The sequence below is a fragment of the Cygnus atratus genome, chromosome 3, assembly GCF_013377495.2.
Source record: "Cygnus atratus isolate AKBS03 ecotype Queensland, Australia chromosome 3, CAtr_DNAZoo_HiC_assembly, whole genome shotgun sequence".
Lineage (NCBI taxonomy): Eukaryota > Metazoa > Chordata > Aves > Anseriformes > Anatidae > Cygnus > Cygnus atratus.
Window position 1 is genome coordinate 60,457,179 of NC_066364.1, and position 19,817 is coordinate 60,476,995.

At 40.9% G+C, this 19,817-nt stretch overlaps 1 long non-coding RNA gene across 1 annotated transcript in view; it reads right to left on the bottom strand.

Moving 5' to 3' along the window:
• LOC118244191 (uncharacterized) overlaps positions 1-19,817 on the bottom strand; it is a 94,161-nt gene that overhangs the window by 25,966 nt on the left and 48,378 nt on the right. The window lies entirely within an intron of this gene.

Below are 19,817 nucleotides of genomic sequence, written 5' to 3' on the forward strand. Positions count from 1 at the left end.
TTTGCTGTGGGAGACATGCAGCAGTTGCTAAGTGTATGCCTGGCAAGAATTTGCCCACACTCCTACTCTTCCTGCCCAGCTGCAGAGCTTCATCCAGGCTGCCATTTGGATGGCTGCACACTGGATATCCATCTGGCTTGTCTGCTGCACTAGCCAAGTAATGCACATTAGTTTGGTCTTTGCTATTTTTCAGTATGTGAATGTGCTTTCTCAAAACAGGGACAAACCAAGATCTCATTTCATACAACCCAGCAGGTTCTTAGGCATTAAACTGGAGTTTAAGGATACACTGCCTCACTCACTGACTGAGACACCTTATCCTTTAGTTCACTTAACTCTTGAGACATTTTCTGCTTCCCCTGAAAACTTCTAAATATTGGTTTCCTTTCCCATTTGGCTGGGCAATAAGGCCAGGATTACACTGCTGAGAGCAAAAGCCCAATTTCCAGAAAAGCAGGCTGCCAGTCCCTGAACTGCTGTTTGGTGCCGTTCCTGTCACTCCTCGCAAACAGCACAGGTGACAAAGCTTCAAGCAGCTGACCGAGAGGTGCCCCTGCACCACTTGCAGCCCCACAGCCCCCACTGGGGCACTTTGGGCAGTTCACTCAACTGCAGCCAGGGCCTGCCCATGCTGCTCGGGGTTGCTGGGAATTGCAGGCCTTGCCCAGCACTGTTCGCAAGCAACGCGGCCAGAAGAGCCAGCAGAGCTGCCAAGCAACGAACAAGATATGGGGCATGCCAATGAGGGGAAAGGATGACAACAGGCCCTCCCAGTCGGATGTAGATATGCTAGTCTGAGCAGGGAGCTGGCAGAGAAACTGCAACCCCAGCATTTCAGGCAACAGAAAGGGATGAAGTCTGCACAGGGCAGAGGTTCACATGACTCTGGATGGTGGAGGCCTACAGCACAAGCGAGTGAAGGTGCAGTGCTCTCACCCTAGCCACAGGTGACACAGCTGGGTTACTGGTGTCCACAGGCACTCTGGTGGCACTGGGGCAGGCTCCATCAGCCGTGATGTGATACCTTCTGCTCTCTGAGCAGCTCCTCCAGGTCACAGCGGGGATCGCAGCAGGTGATGTACATTCACCCTGCAGCTGCTACAGTTCATAGTACTGATGACAGAACATTTGTGCTTACATGACTGGCCATGCACAGAGATCGCTTGAGGCACAGGCACACTTTGTTTTCCCTGCCTTACTTCATGCCACCTTTTGCTACCTTACTGTGGGACACTGACAGAGAGATGGGGCAAACTGAGGGGTCAGGGTTAGAATCTGGTGACTTGGTTCACTGCACATGAAATGTTCAATCCAGCCCAATCCAGATGTAGAGAAGATAGGAACAAAAGGTGACTGAGATGTTTCCCGTTGGCCATAGGAGTCAAATTGCACAGGTTTATCCTCAGATATCTCTTTGTAATGGAGTTCTGCAAGTCTCCAACTGCTATGCTGTGAACATCTCTCAAGAAATACTGCCAGACACCATATTCGCATCCACAGCTTTGTTCATTGCCAGCTCTTACATCACCTGTTGTTGGCAGACTCCATCAATGAGAACGGCTTTCTGTCAATTACGTAAGCCAGCTTTCTTCTTTATATAGCTGTTTTGTTCTGCATTTTGCATCAGCTGCTGTGGTTTATGAACTCTTTTCTTGAGAGTTTTCAATTGACACATTTGCCTGTAGTTTCCAGTTTTAATACCCTTTATTGCAGGTGCAATTCTGTCTCTCACACGTACACTGTTTTTCCTTTGGGAACAGACTGTTAAACCACTAAAGAGCCTCCTTGGGGGATAACAGCCTGAATCCCCCTGAAATGTTCAGAAATGTAAGATGGATCCTGCGAACCTATCAGTCAGCTTCCAAAATCCCCAGTGAGGGCTTGGAGTTTGGGGATGGTTGGCTGGGGCTTAGGTGGAAGCTGTTATCTCAGGCTGGCTAGGTTGTGTATTTCCTTCAATTCAATCCCTGCTGTGCACAGAGCAGCAATGTACCTAACAGCTGCGTGTTTTTTGCTTCTCTTTTGAGCCCTGCTCTGGCCAAAAAAAGCCTTTATCAGAGGATGCATTATGGTACCTTTGTTCATTAATGATAACTGAGGTAGAAAATTTCTGCTTCATCTCCATTCCCTGTGCCATAAATCTCCATGGAAAAAAATCTCCTGGGACTTCACAGCACTAGAAGTCAATTGCTAATGGGAATTTACATAAACAGTGCCAACATTTGGCAGCAGGAATCAGGTTTTTTTCTTTGATGCCCACAGTCTGCAATTTCAGAAAGTCTTACCAGCCCAGCTTGAGGGAAAGGGGGTGATACCCCTCTGCACTTTGGTGTTCTTTTTTTGGAGTCTCTGCATGCTTGTCTTTGCCTGAGTCATTATAATGACCAGAGGATCACAGCCAGACATCAGTATGGGAGGGCACCTGGATGCTGCTCTTGTGGGAATTCCACATTCCCTGCAAGTCTTGCATAATGCTGACTTTCCCTCGGACTCTGTCCAGGATTACTTCCTGCCAGACACTTTTCCTCTAGCAATGGGACCATATGAGGAAAAAAGAAACCTTATTCCCTATTAGGGAAACACCTCATTCTTCCTTTTTCCCCTCAACCCCAAGATACATTAAAACTTCCATTATATAAACGTAAAACAGCACTCTAATGAAACTGTCAGTGTCTTTTCAGGACATCCCAATAATCTGTGTATAAAACACACGTGTTCCTTGTCAGTCTCCCTATAGTGTAACACCCTCCTTCTGCCACTAACTAATGGCACTGCTTAAGTGATCTCTGTTATGACACTGAAGGTCATGGGTTTAAATCCTGCTGATCAGTCAAAGCAAATGTCATCACAAAAGCAGTGATTTCTTTCCTTACTCGTTTTCTTTTGTCTAAGAACTGCTGCTCATGAGCTGTGTACACCTAACTGGCTCAGATGCCTCAGCAGGTAAGAGCTGCCACACCATTTGCGTTTCAGCACTGGAAAAAACAACCACTTATGTAATTCTCATACTGCCAAAAATCCACACCACAGATGAACCATCACAATAAAAGCTGAATTTACTGCATGGCCAAATGAGCAGTCAGAAAACAAATACCTACCTAGAAGAGCTGCAAAAACAACTTAGAGGTTACTTAGAGCAGAGCTGTGTATAATGATCAAAATCACATTTTAAGCACAGTTCTAATGACCAGGCTTCATTGTAAGCATTTAATTATCATTTGGACCATAAACTCTGAGGATGCACAGGCAACAAGAGACAAAAGCTAATCATATGGAGTGAGATACCAATCCTTTTGTTTGTAACTGCATGCTCTTAATTTGCCTTGTTTCTGCTTGTGAATGACCATGAATCAGACTTTGTGTTTACTGGCAATGGCAGCCTTTATGTCAGCTGAAAGCTAAAGCATACTTCCTATCATTTAATTTTACCAGAAAATTCACAAGATGCATTTATGAACATCATGAATAGGGAACTCTCTTACTCAGGAAAACATGCAGCTAAATTTAAATGGTGTAATGCCAATGAAGGGGTAGAATTACAGCTGTCTGTGGTGGCTAGAGGTCCTCAAGGTGAACAGGTGTTTTGGTAGCATAAACCTCCCATGTTTCTCCCCTTTTTTTTTCCCTTTACCTCCACTCAGCCCCTGCCATGCTGTCTTGGCCCCACCAGATGCCAGAAGGATAAGTAACCTCTGCAGTGTTGCAACTTTTGCATTCACCACAGGACTATTCAATTTTTCCAAGTCAAAAGCAGGGCATTACCTTTACTCATGCTCCTTGAGCAATAAAAGCTATGAAACATAGTGGACAAAAAACATAAAAGAGAGGTAAGGGACTCAATAATATACCCATCAGGTGATATCTCTTCAGGAGAGAAGGGAGCTGCTGTGTATAAAGAGGTTGTCTGTAATAAGTGAGGGTGCTGACACATACAAAAACAAACAAACAAAACCAACAAACTGGATGGGCACTCCTGTTCTGGTGAACAGTACAACTCATTCTCTCTCTCCCTTTCCTGAAAAAGGAGGAGAATTTCTGGACTGGGTGGGAGAAGTTTCTTCACTTTCCTGCGAAGAATTGAGACAGCTGAACTCTGTCTCCCCTCCATGTGTTTTTTGAACTTAATTCCTAGTCATGGCTGAGGTTAGTACAGGTGAGCCCCGGAGGCAGCATAACATGAAACAATAAAACAAGTCCAACCACTGAACACATTTGTGCCATGACCCAGATTTCATCAATGCATGGAAAATCCCCGAGTTGAACTAGGAAAATATTCCTCAGATTCATTAGAAAATTAGAAGCAAACAGAGGCTTGAACTCAGCATTGCAAATACACTTACACCTTATTTGTTCCAAGAACTTTGGAGCACAGTGCGTTGGAGATTACTGCAAGTTTGCCTGATGGATGCATTATTACTTTTATGTGGCACACCACAGCAGGAAATCTTTACTGTGATTTTGACCAAGATTCCTGTTACAGAACTGATGTTCCCATGACTGGAAGACTTTCAAATAATAGGGACATGTTTTTTTTCAATGTCAAATAAAAATGTAGGAAAACAAACAGATTTTAGAAACTGCAGCTTCTTTTTTTCTTTCCCTTCCCTTCCCTTCCCTTCCCTTCCCTTCCCTTCCCTTCCCTTCCCTTCCCTTCCCTTCCCTTCCCTTCCCTTCCCTTCCCTTCCCTTCCCTTCCCTTCCCTATTTTCTTTCCTCATATAATGAAATGTTATGACTGTAAGTGGTAGCCACAGGATAAAAGTAGCATTGTAGGAAGTAGGAAAGAAGAGAAATTACAGTATTGGAACAATTGCAGTGACAGGTTGACCAAAAGCTCATCTGATCTGAGGGATGTGCTAAAAAAACTCCCAAGCAATATCTTTGGCCTTGGCTGTTCTTTTTGATAACCATATTTCTGGGCCTGCATACCAATAACAGAAACTGATTAAAAATAGCATAGTATAAGGGAGTGAGAGCAGTGAAGAACTTGCAGGGTGGGCAGAGATAAGCTCTTGGAAAGACAAAATGGAGAACAAGAGCTACAAGAGCTAATTAGTCGGACTGGCCCTGCAGCTGCCAGCATTGACCAGCTGATTGCCCCAAAGAGCCTGCAGAGCCTTGTCAGGGTGCCAGCAGGATCAATGAACTTGTGTGCACTCCTCAGTGGCCAGGCCTGCACCCTGATGGACTTTTTGTTTAACCATTGAGAGGCTTGATTGTTATACCTTTTTTTTTTTTTTTTTTTTTTTTAACGGCGAGGTGCTTTATGACAGTGTTGCACTTTGGTTTGCTGCTGATAGGAAAGCTTTGAGTCCACAGGTTTGTATAACAAAGCAAACTGAACAAAGGTCAGGGCTGGCAACATGAGAGCAATGCCAGCTGTTGGCAGTCCAAGTATTATCCGTAGTCACATCCTGATGTAAAAAATATACAACTTCTGTAAATGTGAACCTTGCCAACTGTACTAGTGGCCACTTTCTGAGCGGTCACCTTTCTGAGAAGTGATTTTTCCTGTGAGGGGAGACCTGAGGAGGGAGACAACCACTGAGCTCTCTGGGAGCCAAAGGGAACTCAGCCACGTCCCCTTGATAACAGTTGTGTAACTGTCATTATTTCAGGTGTTGTCAACAGTATGTTCTGCATTGCGAGGGCAAAAAGGGAAACAGAAAGATATATTAAGCCTGTCTGATATGGTGACTGTACTGAAAAGAACAAAGAGCATCTCATGTTGTCTAGAGTTAGATGCCTAGGGTAGGATTTGTCTTGTCTAGCTTTATATGTCTGTCAAGTCAGTCATCTCTATCTGAGCTAGACAACTTTGGCTGTCTGCACAGTCAGTTGAGGAGAACAGGAGCTTCCAGCGGGCAAATCACTGTCTTATTTTAGACACCCATAGCAGTCAAAATGAGGACCCAGCATCTACACTGTAAACATTCAAGGTTTTCACTATATATTGCTTCCAGTTTGGTCCCAGGGAGAGGACATCCACCAGCCACCAGAGCTCATCTTCAGGAGTCTTGGGATTCATGGAACCCAGTATGGTTTGCAGTATGAGAGCATGCAGTCTGTGGAGATGACTGTGAGATCCATTTCCAAAGCATACTCCTGATCTAGGCAGAGGTGCAAATGTACACACAGGTAATCTCTTTATAGAAGAGATGGCTTTGGATAGGCATTGAGTAAAGTTCATTGCCAGGGAGGATATTCTTACTTGGTCCTTATCTACCACAGTCAAGTGCGGGTGATCTGCTTGCTTTGTATTTGCATTGAGGAAATATTTCTCATAGTAGCAAATATTCATTAAGAAGCAATGTTTTGAAGACAAGAATGGTCTTTGAGGAAAGGAGATTTCTAACTTTGCATTCAGAAGATTCCTTTTCTATGCACACAGAGACAACCTTATTTGACACCCATGACATCCATTTTTTAGTCAGTGTTATTACTGTTATAAATTAATACTAGTACTATTTACATTTTGCTTATGGCAGGTGTGGTCTGAACAGGAGGATGGGAAGTGGGGAGTGGAGTACACAGGTTAATCCTTGATTTATTTTCATTTATCTACTACCATGATCAAATATTTTGACAGTATTCCAGATGCACTAAATGTTCCACAATTGCAAAGATTGCTGACCATATAGCTGCACAGAAAGACTGATACAACAGGGCAGAAGGAAGAGCAACATCAAACGTGGTGGTAGAAATGTGAATAAGTGCATCTTTGAAAGCTGGTTTTACATACACACTTTTTCTGAGTTGTTTTATACTCCCTACAAATACTTAAATAGCTATTGTTCTGTGTCTGTGTTTAGGGGAACTCTTGTTGCTGTTACCACACATCATTGATCAGGCTTCAGCTGACAAAATCCTCAGTATTGCGAAGAAAGGTAATTTTTACCCTTTCACAAAGGTTAACGCCATACTTATTTTGCATAGTCCTGGAGTATTCCCTCACTTAGCCCCAAGCTTCCTCTGTGAGAATGTAGAAAGGCGCCCACCGTAAAGGGGGCACAGTTCGAGTCAGCAACTGAGGCTCCTACACAGACAAGAACAACCCAAGAACCAAATGCACTGAGATTCACAACAGTTTTCTAGAATTAGAACTTAAAAATGATATTTAATCTCAGTGAAACTGAAGGGGAGACTTCACGCATGTGGATTTGAAGCTCTGATACCTCACTCTGACAAGTGCCAGCAGGACATTTGCATGGTGCACAGGCTCCAAGCTGTGAGTGCAGAATCACTTAGTGTCACGTGCTCCGTGCCAGAACAGTTGGGAATCTCTTGGGAAGTCTTTTGTTCTAACATTATTTAAGATATGGGCTCAATAATGTTCTTAATGACAATACCTAAAATGTACAAAGGGTCAATCACCCTGTAAAGGAACAGGAAATAGTTACAAAATATGTAGGGAGGGGCTAGTGTTAAAGAAGTCCAAGGAAATGTGTTGCCCCAAGTTACCGCTGATGTCTTCTGTGACTAATGCATTATTGTTCATAGAACAGCATAGATTATACACCTACCCATGCCACTTAATGAGGTACTGAACCAAACACTTCCATATCTTAAAGAAAACTGTTCTTTTTCTCCTGAAGCTTATACCTGATTGAAGGGAAAACTTCTGATCCCCGAACTCACAGAATCTCTGGGAAAGCAGTAAGATATGAAATGGTGAGTCACAGAGAAAAAGTCTTGCATTTCAGTAGCAAACACTTGTTGTCGGTGCAGAAAAATAGAGCTGGCACTGTACAACTTCAAATTTGCAAATGTACTCTTGCACTTAAAGTTGCCTGAATGCATTTGCAATAAAAGTCAGACAGGTAGGCAGACAGAGTAGGAGTTCCTTTGAAAAGTGCAAGTGTTGCACGGGGAGAAGAAAAATGTTTTAAAGAGCTATCTAAACAATAAAAGGAAAAAAAGCTTAGTGTATGAGAAAGTGGATGTAGCACCCACTACAAGGAAATTGCATGGTAAGACACCTAGACTAGGACACTCCTGCCTGAAGCTGCAAGAAGAGAAGTAAAGCAGCTAGAAATGTAATTGGAAAAACATCTAGATTTTGTTTGGAGTAAAAAGGAATGGATTTGTTTGTTTGTTGTTTTTGAGTATTGGAGAATTGTAGCAACATGTTGGAATGACAATCAGAAATATGAGACTGGGTAGTAGGCAAAAGGTCAGAAGTGAAGAGAGAGGTTTGTGAGTCACCATTCAGGTAGCACCTGGAGCATATGAGGCCATGAAGAACTGTACACATGGGTATACATACTAAATCTTCCTCCTTCATCTTTCAGTTAGTTGAATTTATTCCATCTAAAAGCCAGGGTTTCTTTAAGGTCCTGCTTGTCTTCTGCCTACCTTCAGCATGCCCTTCTTAGATCCCGTGCCTTTGCGTTTACACTAGGGACATAGCCAGCCTTAAGACTCCAGAGTGTCTCAAACTACCTAATGTTTACACAGAGAAATATCAGCTATAACATCTGAAACATCTCTTCCTCCACACAAAAAGTAAGATTTTGAGGTCAAAACTGGCATTCTGAATAGTGCAGTGTGAACAGAACAGGTACCCGTGGCTGGCATTGTAAGCAGGAACATCTCCCAGCCATAATTCACTACCATGAAAAGAGAAGAGGTAAGTAGCACCTGTCTTTCTGCTTCTCACATGCAGGAAACTCAACTATATTATCAATAGCACACTTTCACAGCAATTAAATCAAGGTTTTGAAGCAATGCTCAAACTAACTTGTTATGGCTTGTCACATGGTGGAAAATCTGACCGGCAAATCCCTTTTCTAAACTTCTCAGGAATTATGAATGTGTTTTAAAGATTTACATGTGGAAAATGCCCTTAATTTTTTGTGTGCCTTTGATGTAAACTCCTCTTCTGCTTGTTCTTTTTCTATGTTCATGTTTATATGTTCATCTGTGTAGACTGCAAAACTGGAACCATTATTTTCTCTGTACTTATTAGTGCTAAGAAAGTTGATGCTGTGGTTCAGATTTCAGGCCACAGGGCCTGGAAACCTAAGTGAATTACAGCCCACATTAGTTTATAGAGACACATTAGATGGTCATTTCTTGAAAAGAAAAGAAGTAAGCCCTCCTGATCCATCTCTTTCTTGCAACAGCTTTCATATGCATACACAGTCTGAAAGAAAACAAATCCTACATGTGCAAGTTTATGGAAGAAGGTCATGACATTTCCACCGAAAGTACATGATCCTGTTCCTGTTGAGATTACTAGTTAAATTCCCATCAGCTTCAGACAGAGTTAAGGTGGAATGTGAACAAAATCCAGAATAGCTCCCTTGGCTGCCCAATAAATTTTATGCTGTTAATGTTGTTAATGTTTTTAGAAATTTGGATTTTAGACAAATGATAGAGATAACTGTGAAGTGGAGGAGCTAGAAGAGAAACAAAGAGAACTGTTTTGTCTAGACCAAAGGAATGCTGTTACAATGTGTTCTTTAAATAATAAATTAACATTGTGAGTTGAAATCAAATGAAAATGTTTTTGTTTCTCAATGTCCATTTGCAAAGACCAATTTGTTTGCATCTTTCTTCCCATAAAATGGATGTTTCATCAGAATACAAATATTCTTGTGCTAAACTGCTGCCCTCCTGTCCTGCGTTTTAAGCAAGCAAGCTTTTCACGTAATTGATAAGCTTTGTTTATTTGTTTATCATTTTGATACTCCAAACATATGTAAGATACATCATCAAGAAACAGAAACAGCTGTTCCTCTTCTGCTGAGTGTAAAATTTAAACATAAAGAAGATACTGTAAATCCCATGCTGGTCATGAGGGTTTTTGTGGGATGAGGATAACCTTTGAAGGCAATGAAGATGACAGGGTACAAGGATCAGGGTTTTGATCCTTGGGTTGGATTAGGTTTATTTATGAAATAGTCCAGATACAGGACAAAGGTCAGTGAGAAGGATGATTTTACCCACATGGAACTACCATGACACAAGCAGAGCAATCCAGGTGCCCAGAGGAGGGTATCATGGACATAAACACTGACATGTCCAACAACAGACCCCTTTGGAGCAGCAGCAGGAGGTCAAATGACATGGCCAAAAGTCACCTCGGATGCCTGTGAGCAGGCAGTTGAACTGCTCCTGGGGCATTTTGGCTTCCCCACTTCCTGCCTTCTGACTGCTCCCTTGACCGCTCAGCCCTTGGCAGCAGCACAGGAGGGTGAAGCCACAGGATGATTTTCCATGGAATAACCCAGTTATTCCTAACTATTCCCAGTTTCCTAAAGAAAAGCAGCTTTTGGGTCACCATGGGCTGGAGAGGCACAGAAGTACAAGTGGAGGTTGTGACTGACTGTTGCCAGAAAAGTAATTAGGACAAAGCCAAGCAAGCAGCAGCTCTTTTAACTCCCAGTTTATTCTTCATGTTTTAATTGTGTCTGTTAATTGGGGTGTTTGTATGGCTGTGGTCTCATCAAATCCAACCTCAGATTTCCCACTGGCTCGGATATGAATTTTGCAGTGTCCAATGGAAGTCTTAATGCTAAATGGAGAAACCTCTTCTAAGAGGGCACAGGACTAACTAGAGAGAATACATGACAAACACTCCTAATTTCTCAGTTTGAATATGTATTTAGACACTGTATTTTTAGGTATTTTTTTTATTCTTGACCTCTCCTACTTGAAGCTGAGTTTCTCCAGCTGGATATCCTCAGCTTTCCACCATGGAAATCTGAAAAAAAAAACCTACAATAAGGCTCTAATACAATTACTGTGAGTACAGCAAGATCCACAAGGCTATCTAGCTTGACCATTAAATTGTATTATTACATGCAGACTACAAAGGGAGAAAGCAAGGGACAGGAAATGAGACTGTATGTATCAGCTTCCACAGTATTGGATTGTGCAGTTCTAACCCAGACAAATTAGGCAATCCAGTGGGCAAATTCAGCATCATCCTGTTAAGAGCTTGCTTTCAATGCAGTTCCTAGAGTGCTTTAGGACCCAGACAAATAGAGGCTCTTCAGTTGTTAACCACTCAGTGGGCTGTACACTGTGATGACTTCACTAGCTGCTTCAATTTGTTCTAACTCAGCCCCCTGGAGAAAAAATGGCAGCATAACCAACTTCAGGAAGCTAGCTATTTGGATGAAGACAGACAGTAACATGAAGACGCAATGGGTCTATTTTAAATAGAGAATCAAAAATAATTCAGACTTAATGGTCTGAATTTCTTCCATCAATGTGCCTTTACTATTATTTCTCGGTGTTGTGTGGCATAAATAACCTCCGGGACTGTCAAATTGTAAGGTGATTTTGTGTTGGTAGTATTGTCATTTCCTGTATCTGTGACTACTTCCTTCTGATCGATGGTGGGAATGATTGAGGAAGTTTGGGGTCAAACACATGGGATGACTTCAATTGGCTGATTAAGCAAGTTATTATTGAGGATGACATTCCAGCCTGAGGTGGTTCCTCATATATGACTGAATGTGTAACATCAAGAGACTTGCTAGAGGTTATAAGCACAAAATGACCCAATCAGGAAGCTGTGTCACGCCTTCATTTTGCATAATTTGCTCCTAGAGTTTCAGTGGTTTGTGACACCAACACAGATGAAGGTATTAGAATGCAAACTTCCTTTAATTAGGCAAAACAAAAACAACACTGTACTCCAGGGCTTCCAGAGGCATTTAATATCTAGCAATTGTGGGTGATTCAAAAGGTCCAGGGATTCATGCTGTCTATGATTATACTGTGAGATAAGTATTTGGGCTTTCCACATATTTCTTCTTTCTGTTCCTTTCCCCATCCTTCAGTTCCCTCCCTCCTGTGTCCTCTTAGCAATTACATGCCACTTGGACGATCCTTAAAGCACTGAAAGTCATTTCTTGGAGCTGTTACAACAGGGAAAGTAGGTCCAGGATACATGATCCAAGGTCAAAACCAGTGGCTATTGGCAGGGGCTGCTTTTTACTCATCCCCATTTTGACTACTTTTATTGTCTTTTGATGCTTTAATCAGAGTATTTCTGCTGACTGGCATGCATTTCCAAGCTGGCTGCTAGGGACATTTAGTTTAGGCAATGTGCCTTATCTGTTTTTTTTCCTACGTCAGCAAGTGGGGAAAATCCCACCCATACCAAATATTTAGAATACCCTATCTTTTTATTTGCATTGAGCATCCTTTGTTTGGAACTCAGAAGAGCTGTGTGAATCAGGAAGAGGAAGAGCCGAGACAGACAGACTGGGACTGTACAGGGAGCTGAGGAAACTCAAAAGAAGAACGTGTCCTGTGTTGTGTCCTGATTTGGCTTTGGGGTAGTAAGTGCCGATTTATTCTCTGAAACTTGGACAGGAACTGCACGTATGTCAGCCAGAAGAGTTTGGAATATCTGGGCAGCACCTGTGGATTGATTTGCTTTTTTATATGTGCTGGTTTCAAGTCATCCACCTCTACAAGAATTGCAGACCCTGTTACTGTGGTTGAAGTCATGGGGGGACTTTTGGTGTGGGGACCAAAGCCCCCATTTCAATTAGAAGAGTACTTCTCATTGTGTTAAATGCTCATTGGTATTTTTAAAGGAATGCATTTTTTTTGGAAATGCTTAGAGTGTGGTTTTCATTTCCACTGAATCAACTTTGTGTTGGTCCACTGGTGTAAAAGGCTCTTCACATGATTCTAAAGTAATTTATACATTACAAATTTGTCATCTCAAAAGTCTGAGAGGAGATCACAGTAATGGAGGATCTGACTCTAAACACTTACTTTTAAAATAGGAGGATTTTTTCTTAACCAATTAAAAAATGTATGTTTCAAGAAATGTTCTGAATTTTTGAGGAGAGTTTTTAAAATAGTAGTTATGGATACCTGGTAATTACTTCAAATTCACTTTCAGTGGGACAGAGTACACACTGTACAGGGCTAAGCCAGTAGTAGCAGGCAGATACAGGTTAATAAATCAATCCATTAAGACTGGACGCTTGGTGTTTAGGTGATGCTTACTATGATAATAGACATTTAAGTCCATGTGAATAACTGTGACTATGGCACTATGGAATTCCAGCCTTAGTTCCATATCAAATCGCTTTTGGTGACAGACGAAAGGATGAGGCTCCTTCTTAACAGGCACATAAATTCACAATGGGCAACTGAGGCTATAATGATGCTTTGTCACCTGTGATCAAGATAGTGTAAGCCAGATTCTGCCTTCAGATACTAGTATGCAAATTTGTCATCTTAAAACTTTGTCACTGTTCCTCGGAATGTGGCATCACTGTGCTCAGATCATAGCTTCAAGCACAACTTAGGCAATCTTCACAGCAGCTTGCACAAGATAAAATCTAGTTAGGAGTACTTTCTGAAAGTTTTGCATCGGATGAAGTGAGGGACACCTATGTCTGTAGATACTTGGCTATGGTATTATAGCCCTTTTGCATATTTTTCATTATTCCCTTTAGTAACATCACAATCAACACTAAATACCATTTGGGCTATTTTGATAAGAGGAAAAAAAAAAAGTGCTTTTTTTATCCAGTCATTTTCCTGGCTGCAGCAACCTCTGAGCAATGTATGCACAAAATATAGATGTTAAGAATGACTGAGTGATGGTGAAATCACAGCCTTTGGAAATAGGCACAGAGAATTTCCCTAGGCAGATGGAAATAACATTTATGAATGGAGAATCTGTATAAAGGATTAATACAAGGCTTGGCTGAGACCACTTCTATCATTAAATATCACCTCCTGTTAGCACAAGATACCCATGTAAATGCACCTGTGAGCTCTTAAGAGGGAAACTGTCTAATGAACAGTCTGGTGGATCACCAAGGCTAAACTTGCTGCTTGGGGGGAGGGGGTGGGGTGGGGCTGGAGATGTGCATGAGCACACTAAATCCACATTGTATAAGACCTGTCTATAGTTTGCCTTTTGAGAATCATTCAAAGGTTTGACCAGGAACACAAAACACCAGGGCAGGCTACTTAGTTTGGACAACTCTTATGAGAACATTGGATTTAGAAGAAGGTCACATCTAGGATGAGAGCATTTTTACCAAACCCCAGGCTTACAAGCCTAGCATGCAGCTAGGCATTGGGCAGTTTCCTGTATTGTGCAGGTGCCTGTTTTCATTGGTATCCTCCCTAGCCTGATATATCCCTTGGAATGGGGGAAGAGGGGGGAGGGCTTCAGGCTCTTACACATGTTTTGATCCTTTATCTGGGATGTGGCTTGTGAATTGTGTCCAAGCTCTCCCTGCCTTCCAAAATTAGCCATGGTATGTGCTTTCTCCACATTTTCTTGCCAAGGAAATGCAAGGCTTTGGGCTCTGATCGAAACTTTCTCTTCTACAATCCAAGGAGGTGCCCTAGTCACAAGATTTCATCTAGTTCAGAAGATTATATCTTCCCACCTTCCTCTTGCAGCTAGGCCATGGCGAAGGCATCACTGCAGTACCTCAGGGCTTGAGGGAGAATCTGTGTCCCTACCCAGTGGTTATATCCGCCTAGCAGACAGGGCACCACTGAATTACAGACCCAGCTCCCTCAATTCATCATATGTTGGATCCTTGATAGCTAAGGAAAAAACACCAACACCAGAAAAAACGATGATAACTCCATTCCTATAAAGCAATGAGAGCAAACTCCACTCACTAAAGATCTGGCCTTTCTTTGCTTCCTTTTGTTGTGAATTTTGAGCTAATCCAGTATCCACTAAATAAATGGGAACCTTTCCATCAGCTTGCATGGACGTTAGATCAGGCACCATCTGACTGGAAAAAGTGACCTTACGCTTCTAATAACACAGATATTATGAATAGCTTGGCTTTAAGTGGCGCTTTTTGGCAGAAAACATTGTGTAGTTTTAACCTCTGTGTGCAGGAATTGCTTTTACCAACCACTGAAAAGCAACCACATGTGGGGAGAAATGTGACTGCAATTAAGCAGTACAAAGCAAAATTATATTATGATAGCATGTCCTTCCAGTTCATGAAGCTCCAGGCAGTAGATGACAACAAAGACGTGCTGCAAAGCAAGGTGAAAAGCATGACCTCCATTATTTTTGAAATCTGAATTAGTTGCCTATGTTGGCATTTTGTCTAGAAAAGGTCATTAAGTATTTGCTTTTTTCTTTTTTTCTTTCTTTCTTGTGTCTCCAGTATAAAATTTAATTTCTGAGCAAGTTCTGTTTCAACTGTCCTGTTAATCTTGCTATGGTATTTCTCATTTCATCCCTGGCTGCCTTTGTAAAAAATATTAAGTGAAATGAATGATCAGTCTGTGTGCAAGTCTACAGTGACACATTTTTCAATAGCCTGTATTTGAAACATTCTTTATATTTTGCAGTCAAAGGATGAAGAAATCTTTATAGATTTCAAATTTTGAAACACATTCCAAATCATTTGCAGGTGGGCTCAAAATCCAAAAGAAATACATCTGCTCTAAAGCAAATTTGTCCCTTGGGAAATTCTAGGACTGGAACAACTTGAAGAAAAAATATCTGCTCTTTCCTCCCTTATTTGGGAATCTATGTTCCGCATGGTAACATCAAACTGTTGGATTATGTGCACCTGTCAACATATGCTTGCTCACTTTCTTTGTACCCTTAATTTTAACAATTGTTAGTGTGTTTCCTAAAGGTACTGTACTGTGATGAAGAGCTGCTGATTTGAGGTTACACTGATACAAATATGGAGAAAATGAAGAGTTGTTTCCAAAAAGCTAAAGCAGGACAGACAAAAGCATTGAATGATTGTAACTGTCCAGGTCATCCACGTGTTTGGACAGCTGAGTGCAAACGCATGAGGTTTGTGTTATGAAGGGGTAGCAGCCACAGGGTACCTATAAAGAGCACTGAGAGGCTGGAAAGAATTTCTGGAAGGGATTTTCAGTTGCAGAATGAAAGCAGTGGGATTTAATTTCAGAGAAAATATTCCAACAGAAGCTAATCCTGCCCTAAATACATGCAATGCAAATGATGTATGCAAGTACTGGATAAAAAACAAAAGCATTGGCAAAGTTAAAGCATTTAGAGGGTGGGAGGGGTTGTGTTAGTGGTAGATTAGTTCGCTGCAGGCTACTTGCCATATGCCTCCCCGGGTTACTTGTACTGGATTAAAATTTACTTCTGTAGAACAATCAATTAATGTTATTAATAATGTTATTATGAATCTGATATTAAGGATCAAAACTAAGCAGCTAGGATGTGAATCATCTGCAGGAAAGGGTTGTGAAAAATGTATGTACTTAGGCAATAACGAAAAACAGAAGAATGACATTTTCCATCAGCTCTGAGCTGAAAGCTTTGTGAAAAATCAGGCGGGACACCAATTCCATTGCTCTCTGTCTTTTTCAGGATGTGGACTTCTTATGTCTTCCTCATTGGACCTCACAATCGGACTGATTTTTGTTTTGGTTAAACTGGTTTTCAATAGTAAATATGAACCTGTCATCCAGGTTTTCAGCTTCAAGTGAACATGGCTTTGTCTTGTTTAAAACTACAGTGCATCTGCCAGAGAAAGTCTGTGTCAAAGTTTCCTCGAACTCAATGACAGTATAATCAAGCTTTTCACAAATATAATAGAAACATTTACAACATGAGAAACAGAGCTACATGTTACAGCATTGACTTCAGCAGTCTGCTCTTTTTCCCCCTAGCTACCTCAGTTTCTCCTCTGTTAATCACTAGTATTTCTAAGCCAGACTAAAGCTTAGATTTATGGTTGTCATAGTAGCCCACGCCACTAATTAGTTTTATCTGAACCTAGACAAACTCATTTCTTCTCCACCTGCAGAATCTTCATACCTGAGGCGATGCCTTCTGCTTTTTCTGAGGGATCTATATCAAAACACTCAGCTAAGTCCACCGTTCCTTTCTTCACTTCAGACCTGAGGTCATCTGTCATCCTTATATTTCCTAACAAGCCTGGCATTAACCAGGTACTTCTTGACAGTTGACTTTACATGTACATTGCCTTTCCAGGACTGCTAGGCTAGACCCAGCCAAGCGCTCTAGGTTCTCTTCAAAGCCCTGGTCACTTGTTTACACAGGGGATTAAACTATGCTAAAATTATCATCATTAGTTTTTTTTTTTTTTTTTTAAGGTGAGAAATTCACATTTGTAGAATGCCCCATCACCTTCCTCAGTTTTCACATAAAGTTCATGATATTATATACTAGTATTAATATTTGAAGAAGGTATGCATAATTTATGAGCAATTAGCCTATAAGTGATTCCTGCTATAACGATGAAAAAAATCACTGTATTTTTGTAAAAAGTTAAAACTTTTCTTGTTCTCTTTCCATTAAGACAATTAAATATGAATTGCCACAGGAACCTAAAGCTCTCCATCATTAACATGAACAGTATTTGGCTATTTTCTGTACTTTTCGAAACTACTCTGAGGAAATAAATGAGAAAAAACTATTTCACCCACTGAACTTTCTGTGTTCCACATTTATTCTGCTGGAAAGCTGACAAGAAACAATTGTTTCTTCTGAGGGCTCTTTAAGGAGGTTCCCGAATAGTGAAGGGCACAAAGCTGCTCTTTGATGCATAGCCTGCCACCTCAGCTTCCAACCTGTTACTGAAGGATCCCATTTTGGGGTGGCTTCACCTTCAGAGGTGGAGTCCTACCCTTTGGTGCTGGGAAAGTGAGCCTTTCATTGCATGTTGCTTCATACTCTGCCACCACTACACTCCAACTGTTTTGGACAGCATTGTTACTGTCTATGCCAAAGCATGTTATCTTTTTGCTTGCAGTCAGAGATCTGGACTGGTCTTTATATTAATGAGCCTTTCAAATCCAGTGCTCCAAATCTGCTGGCAGCAGCATCAGTCTCTAAACCATTTCCTTTCCTATGGGTGTTCAGGACACATTCCACATTTTTTTTTCTCACTTCCCTTTAAGTCAATATTTTAAAAATAAATGCTTAGGGAAATTGGACCTTTGGGATTAGGCACAGAGCAAAGGTCACCGGCTGTGAACTCTGCAAGTGAAAGCAGGAGCTGACATTGCCATGGCTATCTGTTGGCCTTTTCTGCTGATACTTGGACAGTTTTCAGTCAGCCAATGTCTGTCTGACTATAACCAGAGCTGAGCTAACAGACATATAAATGTTACTGCGGGCCACAGAGGTAATATTTTAATGCCCTTAAGAATATGGATACAGGCTAAGATTCTTTAACTATATATTTTTCTCTCCTTTTCATTCATATTTGGTGACACTGACCTTTGGTCTGCTGGGAAGCACTAAATGCACATAGCCTGCCTAGCAGCAATGCTGTAGGTTTGAATGGTGTTGTCTCAGAAGGTCCATGATCTATATCAGCTGAGAGGAGACAGAGTTACTGGGGTGCCTTGAGAATCATGATTTACACTTGAAAAGTGAACTGTAGGTTGAATAACAGCAATACATTGCTGCAGCCTGTTAGACTGTGAATAGAAGCCCACAGCAAAATGGGCTGTAAAGTTAGGTTGTCAGAGTCCATGTCTTGACCAGTTTTTAGCTTGTACAATTAGGATGATTTGTCCATTATGAAAGTCACTAGAAACTCTCTTTTGCTGGAGAGATTGTTCTTGACTAACAGCTCCTGGCAAGATCCACAGCTGGAGTGACAGAAGTACTACAGAGATTAATGGCATGTGTTCACTTGTGCAATATGTCTGTGTAATAATAACCTGTGCTTAGCAAATCAAGCCACCCTGCTCAATATGACAAAAGATCTTTGCTTTAAAAAATCAGCAAGAAAGGAAAACCAAAGTAGAAGCTAGTCAAATAAATATCACAGGTTCCTGTGTTATTCCTAGATTTAGACAGTTGTACAGCATAATACAGTGTACATCTTGTTATGTGTAGTAAAATCCATGATTTTTAACTCTATACACATCACTTCTGCTGCTGTAGTTAAGGCTTTTTGTGACATCCTGGTTGATATCACAGTGATCTACCCCTGTCTGAATGAAAGAGGGCAATTTAGGAAAAAAAAAAAAAAAGTATATGAAACTGATTCTTAGCTTATCCAAAGGTATTCACTGATGTTTAAAAGTTTCTAATTTTTGAGCTTCAAATGAAGAATTTCATTCCAATTTTATTATGTGCTAATCAAAGTGAAAGTAACACGGAGGTTTTTTAGCTCTTTACTCTCTAATTTACCCCTTTGCGTTTTCATGAAAAAGCAGGAGAGCAAAGCATGAAAATGATAAAAGGAACACCAAAAATTCCCTCCCTGACCCAACAAAAATGTTCAAATTGAACAAATTTTTGTCTCATTTAAATGAAAAACTGTGTCCAATGTTAGTTTTATTTTTTATTCATTTTTTAAAGTATAAAATTGTTTAAAACAATAATTTTATCCAATGATTATACACCATCATATATCTTCCATCTGATATAGAAGGTATCACAAACATTTTTTTAATTATTATTATTATTTTTTTTTTCTGGCTGAGGCAAAATTGAGTAGTTTGCAACATACTGTTCTTGAAGGCTAACCTCCCACTGCCTTCTACAAGCTTTCTACTGACATGTGGGATATTAGCATATAAGAAATATCATTTACTCTACATTCTGTGAATTGTTTCTCTTTAACATTGGGAAAGGTAAGCTTTTCTTTAGTAGTTTCAACTGTAATATTATGACATCACCAAAAAACATTAGTTGGGATTGAATTCTACAGGGCCGTATTCAGATTTTTTCATCTTCTTGAAGTGTTTTGTGTTCAAGGCCAGCCTTAAGAGAGTGGGAGCATCAATATGGTCAAAGAAGAGAAAGACAGAGATGTAAACTATTACTTTGTCTGAAAAGAGATTTGCTATAGCAGGTAACCTAAAATAGGGAAA